Genomic DNA, 8,647 nt, shown 5'->3' with positions numbered 1-8,647 from the left:
ATAAATGGTGGTGCTTATGGGTTTCTTCAAATTTTTTTAAAGGTTAACAAACAATCTCCTAAGCACGGGGCAACAAGTATGGCTCAGGAAACTTGGTGGTGCAAGCTCACCTGTTGGTAAGGGTGGAGGCGATATTATAACAGCAGGGCAAGCCTTGCGCTCAAGCTCAGCACCAGTAATTGAAAAGAAGGATCGCCGGGGAGAAAGGTGTGATTGGGTCCATAAGCATTTGAGTGAGCTGGTGGTATCTTGTGGGATTTCCTTTTGTGGAAATTGGAATGTTAAGTAGGGTGCAAATGTTTGCATTGAGGGTTTTAAGTTGTTGATTTAGGTAACATATTTTGACAGGTTTAGGAACTCAAGTCTGAGAAAGGGCAGAAGGTGGAACAAGTTGAGGCGGCCAAACTCACTGAGAAATCTGCTAACCTGACAACTGCTACTTCAGCTGATACCGATTCGGAGGAAGGCAGCGATGAGGATGGAACCGGTCAGGGAGCCATAGACCTGTCTTCTGCGAAGGTAGCATTCCACTATGTTACTTCTGAAAATGTAACTGCAAAAACCTTGCCTCACTCTTTGGTACTTGCTCCTGGTTCCTAATATATAGCAGGATTCATTGGAGGAGGTTTATAGCAGAAGTGGAGCAGCAGGAGCAAGCCCCTCTACATCGAAAAGAAGCAAGCGCTCAAAAAGGAAGCGTTCTGCTTAATTGCAGACTTGCTGCAAGAGTCTTGTCATACAGCACTTAAAATGTTAGTTCCTGATGATGTAGATTGAGATGGCGGTTATTTGTATTGAAGAAATGATTTGTTGCTCACTAGAAGCTTATTGTTGGTTAAGTCTTCATTTGTTATGCAGGTGTGACAAGTGTGGCTTCACATGGGTTTATAGCATCACTCTTTCATGTCAGGGAGCATCTTTGGTGCTTGCAAGCTATGCCGTGTAGTGGTGGTGAGTAGTCAACCTATGCCAAGAGTTAAGAGCTGTTTTTTCAATCCAAATTGCAAGTTTGGAACTCCATATGCGAGTAACCATGACTTCATGTGATACTCTTCCCTTGTTGGTTGTTTACGAAACAGGCTCCATATATAGGTGTTAGGACTCTCTAGCTTAGCTACAGTAAGTCACATGACATGTCGTACCATGACACCATGCGCTGTGTATGTTTTGAGTCAACTGTTGTAATTTCTTAAGAAATCTTGTAGTACCTTAGTGTGTAGGATATGAGCTATGATGTTTTTATTCATTTATGTCACGTGGCTTATTGACTTCAAGCAAGTTCTTGTCTGAATTCATTCTAGGTTAGTGTATTGCCTCTGAACCTGTTAGAGAAGGACATGGTTCGTGTGTGTGTGCTCTTATTCAAAGGGCTTGGATATCCTTGTTTGAAGTCCCACCTCTTCTTTTGTGGGAGCAATGTGACCTCTTCTTTTGTGGGAGCAATGTGTGGAGACAAGCTGGCTTCAGCCAAAAAATGCACGTCTCTCTCTCTCTCTCTCTCTCTCTCTCTCTCTCTCTCATACACACACACACACACACACTTTTTTTAAACAAAAGTTAAAAACCAGTGTTCTATTACCAAAGAGCAATGTACATGGTGAGGATGTACTTGAGAGAGAAGTCATCCAAGAAAGAAAGCTAGAAATAGCTCAAGATATCAACAGTCATGTAGGGACTGCCGAAGATTTTTACAATCTAGAGAAGGTTGCTGAAACATAATATGGTTCCTAGCTTTCCAAATAGTCCGAGTGCCAAGTTTCTCGTCCAGATCATGAAAGTGTCAAATCCAGCCGTGCAAGATGTCAAAACACCAAAAATGCAGTAGAGTTTCCTCCTTTTAAGAATGGAAAATGTCCTCGGAGATTGTGAGTCAGCGCTTGCAAGAAAGTTGTGGACTTCATGCAATGTCAAATAAGATGCGGAATGGACTTTGCATGTCACCCACATCTACAACTTCTATCATTGTAGATATTTTGTTTTGCCAGAAAAGTAGAAATTGGAAGTATTCCCACAAGGCATCTCCATAAGAATAGATGATGTTGGAGATGTAGCTTACAACTGTTAATTAGTTGAAGCCTTTCTTTCCACCATTTAGTATTCTAATGTATTTACCATGAAGTATCAACACGAGGTTGGATCCACTGGGAAAAAAGCATCAATATGTGCACACAACTTGTCGAAAGCACATCCAATCGAAGAGAATTGGTGGGATTAACAAGTTGCCAATCATGAAATCTGTCTTGATTGTCTAGGGGTTGGATGGTTTCAAAAGGCCATAATAGCGTAGTGATAGTTTTGCACACGCTTGTGATGCAATCCATGCTATGTTTTAGACAGGCTTGTGGGAAAGTCAACACAAATCCCTCATTTGTTATGACATCCATCACAATGTTCATGTCAATTGTGGTCGAAAAGTAGGTCTTTTGTGGTTCTTGTATTGCCAAAACACCGAAGACCAATGAGTGCTTTCTAATCGGGGAGAATCCCCCGCTAGTGCATCTCCGCCATGCCAATGAATAGAAGATGGCTAATTTCCAATCACGAAAAAGGGAATAGGTATAAAGGCATGTTGAGATTGTTCCTTCAAATTTACTTAGCATTGCTTCCTAGTGAAAAATGTGCCAATTGCCACATGTTTGCATGCATTGTCCCATGATTGCTAAAGTTGAAAAAAAGTGGGAATCTTGGTGGCCTTTCTTGCCAAGAGATAATAATGCAGATCAAGTAAATTTAGTCACCATGCATTTAAGGTGTGCAGACCAAAGGTTGTCTCAAAAGATGGAGCACTCTTGTATGATGCTTGGTTCTCCATAACAATTCCAAGGCATTAGACATAAGAATTTCAATATTAGTTTTACATCAGATCAACAACGGCATGTAAAATTACACATAGGCCATAGTGATCGATTGAACAATTTTGAGATGCACACGTAAAGGGCATGTAGAAAGTTTCCAATAGGCGAGCTTTGCCTTCAATTTGTTCAATACCCAATGAATGGCATCTTGCGTAGATATATATCATGCCATTGGATATCCCAAATGTCTCAACGAGGTGGTTTGGTTAAATAATTTGTCCCGGCCATAATAGTGCATGCGAGTCTGAAAAGTCAACGGAAACAGTTTAGACTTGGAAAAGTTGATATAAAGTCTACTTGCTTTATCAAATAATTTCAAAGTTCTCATGATGCACTTGAGATCATATGGATCATTTTTGGGCATGAACAAAGAATCATTTGCATAGGTGTGGGCCACAAAATGTGAGCCATTAGGTAATTGCAAGCCATGTAAAGACCCCTATGCAATCAAGACATCCATATACGTCAAAAGTGGATGTGTGGTAATCGCATACAGAAATGCACTAAGAGGGCATCCTTGACACTCAGATTTTTGCAATGTCCACTTTGATGAGAGATCATGACCCAAAACACATTGAGTAATACTAAGCTCATTCCAAAAGGAAACAAAGAATTCAACTGTTAGACCATCCCAACTAGATGATGTTCAACGTCCCATGCCATATAAGGCATGTGCCAGCTCTTCCTTAGTGAAAGGCAGATCATAGCTCAAAGCAGATTCACGTACCATCTGTCCAATCTAGCCTAATATTAAGCAAGAACATTATGCTGATAAGTGGAATTCCAAAGGGAATCCTAGAATTCTAGCCAGAGTGGAAAGCCAAAGATTAAAGGCATCAGTTTGTAGGATGAAACTGTCCCAAGCCTGATGCTCAACATGTAACATATGAGAAGAGCTAGATGTATTATTCTCCCTTTGTGGAGAGTTGTTAAAATTTCCATGACAAAAGCATGTCAACTAGGGATAAGAATTGAAGAAATTCCAAATCCTTTGCCGCCGCTGGTGGGAAGATTGATATCCATACACTTGCAAACAAGGAAATTCCACCCTTCAAAATACATTTTACAATCATACATCGACCCAATGAATCATTATATTCCAATGTTGGCTCGAGTTCATGTTGCTAAAGAAAAGCAACACTCGAGAATTGTCTCCTTTTTGCATAGGAAATGTCATATCCAACAAAATGGCCAATCTGGCCACCATACTCGTGTTGATTATGTTCTTGCAAACAAACTATATCTGGTCTCATCATATGTACAGAATCCCATTAACATCTCCATTTATGAGGATTTCAAATACCTTGTACATTATCGGTAACACACTTTATAGGAAGCTTCTTATGTCCATGACAGAGAAGTGGGGATTTAACTCTCATCAATATGCGTTGATCCCCCCAGATCTTGCAATACATTCCAAATAACATCATGCTTATCAAAGATTTGAGTACCTCCAGTACAAACTTGAATCCATTTACGTGAGACCGCATTGGCAGTGGGATTTGCTTTTGCATTGAGAACTTTAGCCACCAAGAAATCCACATTATGAGCTACATCCTCCTGGGTCTGGGTCCAATTACGAGTTTTGTACAAGGGTGCCTTGAAAGTGTTTTTTGCCACAACAAAACCATCCTGATCCATTGTACTTTTTCCTTTAGTCTTGCAAGATGGCACAACCTTATGGGTGGAGCCTTTGATGATTGACTATAGGCAATGAACCTTTTGGTTTTTCTTGTTGCTTAGCCATAGTAGTAGAGGGTGACCTAAGAATTTCATTTGCAGTAGAAGTAGAAGGTGAAATTGACGCCACTGGAGGTTGGGCCATATCTGGTGGTTTGTGAATGACGGTGGGACATTTATTGGAGATGTATCTAAACTGTTTACCTTTTAAGCATGCACTAGCAAAGGTGCCCCAAATAAGCTCATAGTTATGACGGCCAATCCCAAACTGTCTATTATCAATACATTTTATTCCAATAGAGATTGAGGAAACAACATGCCTAGTTGTATCCCATAGAATCATAAAACGATTTCCAACTTCAGTAGGTCAAGAGGAGAAATCACCTTACCCAATGAAGTAGCCAACATAGGCAAATGTCATGAAAATGCTTTGGGAAATGCTTCACTGTGACTCACACCGAGCATTTATACTAAATGACACTTTCGTAGTCTTTATCCATCGTCGAATGTATGAACCAATTGAGTGCCAAACATAAGGGGCGATTTCTCCAACAAAGCTACTCTGTGTTTAGGTTCTTTAAAAAGAACCTAATAAAATCCTATGACAGCCCAATACACCATTAACTACATTTTCCTGCAATTCTGATTTTATCCATTGTGCCACTTTATTCGCAAGAGGCATTTTGTTTGGGAAAAAACCACAGCATCATTTTTTGAGAACTTCTTCAGTGGTGAGACTATTGAAGGGAGAGGGATATCAAACCAAAAATCAGGATACAACAATCGGCAATCCTTTTTATTGTCCACAAAGTCATCAAGTAGCATATCATGAACAAAACGTTTCTCAGGAGATAACTCCTAGAGAGATTTGCCAAGTTTAGTAGAGAGAACCGCTCATCATTCTTGTGAGCATGATGATAAACCTTGATATTTACATTCTGGTCCGAAACCAACTGCTCAGGAGAAGAGTCCATACTGAACCACTCACTGAAGAGTGTTTCTATTGTTCACTGTACACACACACAAGGTTGTATATAGAAGAAAAAAGCGAGGAGCAAGTGCTGAATAGAGAGAAAAAATAGAGCAAAGGAGAGAGAGAGAGAGAGAAGCAAGTGCTAAACAAGAAGAAAAAAGCGAGGAGAAGGTGCTGAACAGAGAGGAAAAATAGAGCAAAGGAGAGAGAGCACGTTGCAAGCAAGGGTTGTGTCAGAACACACAGATGCATCAAGTCACGTCAGAGGGGCTGCAGGTCACGTCAAGCACCGACACCACTATGTACACCTGTATACACACACGCATGCACGCACGGGCACATGCACGCGCGCTTGCGCGAAGGCACGTACAACAGGCGCACAGGAGCAAAGAAAATGTTGGCGCTGCAAAAGCCGCATCAGGCAGAAGGTGGCTTTGCAAAGGCGTTCGCGAGCGATCTTGCAAGCACACGTGCACCTCTTTCTTTCTTTTTCTCTCTCTCTCTCTCTCACACACACACACCCCTCTCTCTCTCTCTCTCTCTCTCTCACTCTCTCTCTCTCTCACACACACACACGCAGATTCACGCGCGCTTGCGCGAAGGCAGCAGAGAAAATGTTTGCGAAGACGGGCGCTGCAAAAGCGGCAACAGGCAGAAGGTGGCTTTGCAAAGGCGTTCTTTCTCTCTCTCTCTCTCTCACTCACTCTCTCTCTCTCACACACACACATACATGTATATGTACACATACACACACATATGCACATACACCCATGCACATGCACGTACACACACATGCACATGCACATACATGTACGTACATATGTGCATGTGTGTGCATGCACATATATTCTCTTGAGTCATTTGTGAGTGGTAGAAGCCCTAAGTTGGCTACACAAAAAGAACTTTTGCTGTTGGGTGGGGGCATCTTTAGCCATTTGGAAGTTTTGGATGTTTATCTATGTCCCTCACTAGGAAGGTATATGCACAAACGAGTCTCCAACCATCCTTATTGAGTGCAGCACGAGAGAAGATAAGCCCTAAAATTGGGAACATCTACATCTTCAAGCATGACAAGTCGTGCAATACACCTAAGCCTTTTTGCAAGATCTCTTAGAGGAGGACTTCCATTGCTCTCCAAGAACTTGCTAAGTATCTGAAAGCAATGCATGGGAAAGAACTACGGGGGAAATGAACACTTCATAACTAGAAGTGTGCAGGCAGGAGATGGCCAATAGGGTAGAAAAAGCTTTAGACTTCGTTTGTGGTGGAGGCTCACACCCTATGTGCCCAGGAGTAGATGTCAGCATACAATCAAAAGATGCATCCCATTTTCCTGTGTACAGAGCAGAGGCATATAGTTGTTGGAATCTATGGCAGCCATGAGGATCTCGACTTTCCTTGTTTTGGTGTCAACTTGACCATGGCCACTTCTGCTAGTGATGGTGATTGACAACAATGATGATGATAACAATCATGGCTTTACCATCGCCATAGCCATCCTCATAGCTTAATAGTGCCACATCAGATTCTTCTCCTTTGGCCTTGACATAGTTAGAGCTGATTGACAATAATGATGATGATAACAATCATGGCTTTACCATCGCCATAGCCATCCTCACCTCATAGCTTAATAGTGCCACTCAGATTCTTCTCCTTTGGCCTTGACATAGTTAGAGCTTTGCTTAGCATCATCTCCATCTCCACCTTGACATAGTTAGAGCTTTGCTCAGCATCATCTCCATCTCCACCTCCCCCCCCCCCAACACACACACACCCACCCACACACACAAAAGCCAAGAATGATGCCCATTTGTCATGGATAGCTTGTGTGCTTATTCTAAACTACAAAATTTTCACAAGATTTCCTTCTTTTTTTAATAAAAGAGGCGTGTGATTGTCTTTAAGGGGCCCTTGTTTGTTAAGTAAATCTCTTCTCCATGGCCACCATGATGTTATCATTGAAGATACCATTCCATGAGAATATGTGTCTGGCTTATTCTTAGTTTTTCTTTGCCTTATGTCTTGCTTTACTAGCTCTTTCTCTTACGTATATTTTGGGTAGCAAGATGCTTACATTAAGCAAAAGAAAGCCCCAAGGTTTTTCAAAGGATATGCTACACTACATTGCGTAAGACATAGTTTCCTGTTTTGGATACTTCCATTGACTTGAATCTAGTCTTAGTCTTTAGTAAAGACTTCTGTATTCATAAGAGATTACTCGTTGATCCTCAAAATTGTCTTAAGTTTACCTTTCATCTTGAAATGGCATATGGGTTGTCTGCAAGTAAATTTAATTGCAAGTTTTTGTTGCTTCATTCTAGCTCCATTCAAGACTTGTAAGTTTTTGTTGCTTCATTCTAGCTCCATTCAAGACTTGTAGCTTGAATTTGATTTGACACAATGTAGTATTTGTTTCAGACGTATAAAAAGTAGAGTTTTGCCCCTTAGTATTGTTAAATTATCTGTAACATCTATAACATGAGGGAAGTCACTTTGACAGGTACTCTCACAACTATATGAGGTATGATACTAATATACCTTCTTGTTGTTCGATCATGGCAACAAGTAACAATCAGCTTGTTTGGTTAAGCAGCTGATATTCATGATGTCTTTTTTACTATTTGTAATAAAAATGATGTCAAGTTTTCATGATGTCTTTGATGTCTTTATGTCTTTTCTTTACTGTTTTTAGTGTATCTTTAGTTAGTTTTTCTAAATCTATTTTCTAGTGATGGGGTTGGTTTAAGCAAAACACACACACATTTCCCTTGTTACCTTGGTTGGTTACACACAAGCACTAATCTCATTTTTCTCACTCTAAAGTTATCTACTCAACCCATTGGTTACATTTATGTCATTAGAGAGATCCGTTTTATTATTATTTCTTTGAGAACTTCATTTATAATTTGCTCTTAGTAATGATTCCCTTTATCCATGTATTTACTACTTAAACTACTAGTACTTAAGCTAGCTTTTTTTAAGATAAGCTAAATTATTAGTAACATCTATAGCATATAGGAAGTCACTATGACATGTATTTTCATAACTATATGAGGTAAGGTATTAATACACCTATATGAAAATATATAATGATACTACGTATAAAATTGCACATGCTGGTAAAGTGTTATTGTCTATG

At 40.3% G+C, this 8,647-nt stretch overlaps 1 long non-coding RNA gene across 1 annotated transcript; it reads left to right on the top strand.

The window, feature by feature from the left end:
• The first annotated feature begins 348 nt into the window (after window positions 1–348).
• LOC147634267 (uncharacterized) lies at window positions 349–1,278 on the top strand. The gene is made up of 2 exons (XR_015266996.1): window positions 349–519; window positions 611–1,278. It is a non-coding gene; the product is annotated as an uncharacterized LOC147634267 (long non-coding RNA).
• The last annotated feature ends 7,369 nt before the right edge of the window (window positions 1,279–8,647 follow it).

The sequence above is a fragment of the Cibotium barometz genome, chromosome 11 (genome assembly GCF_041138505.1).
Source record: "Cibotium barometz isolate CiBa-2024 chromosome 11, ASM4113850v1, whole genome shotgun sequence".
NCBI classification, from domain to species: domain Eukaryota; kingdom Viridiplantae; phylum Streptophyta; class Polypodiopsida; order Cyatheales; family Cibotiaceae; genus Cibotium; species Cibotium barometz.
The sequence above is the reverse complement of the archived record's forward strand: the minus strand, read 5'-3'. Positions and strand labels throughout refer to the sequence as shown.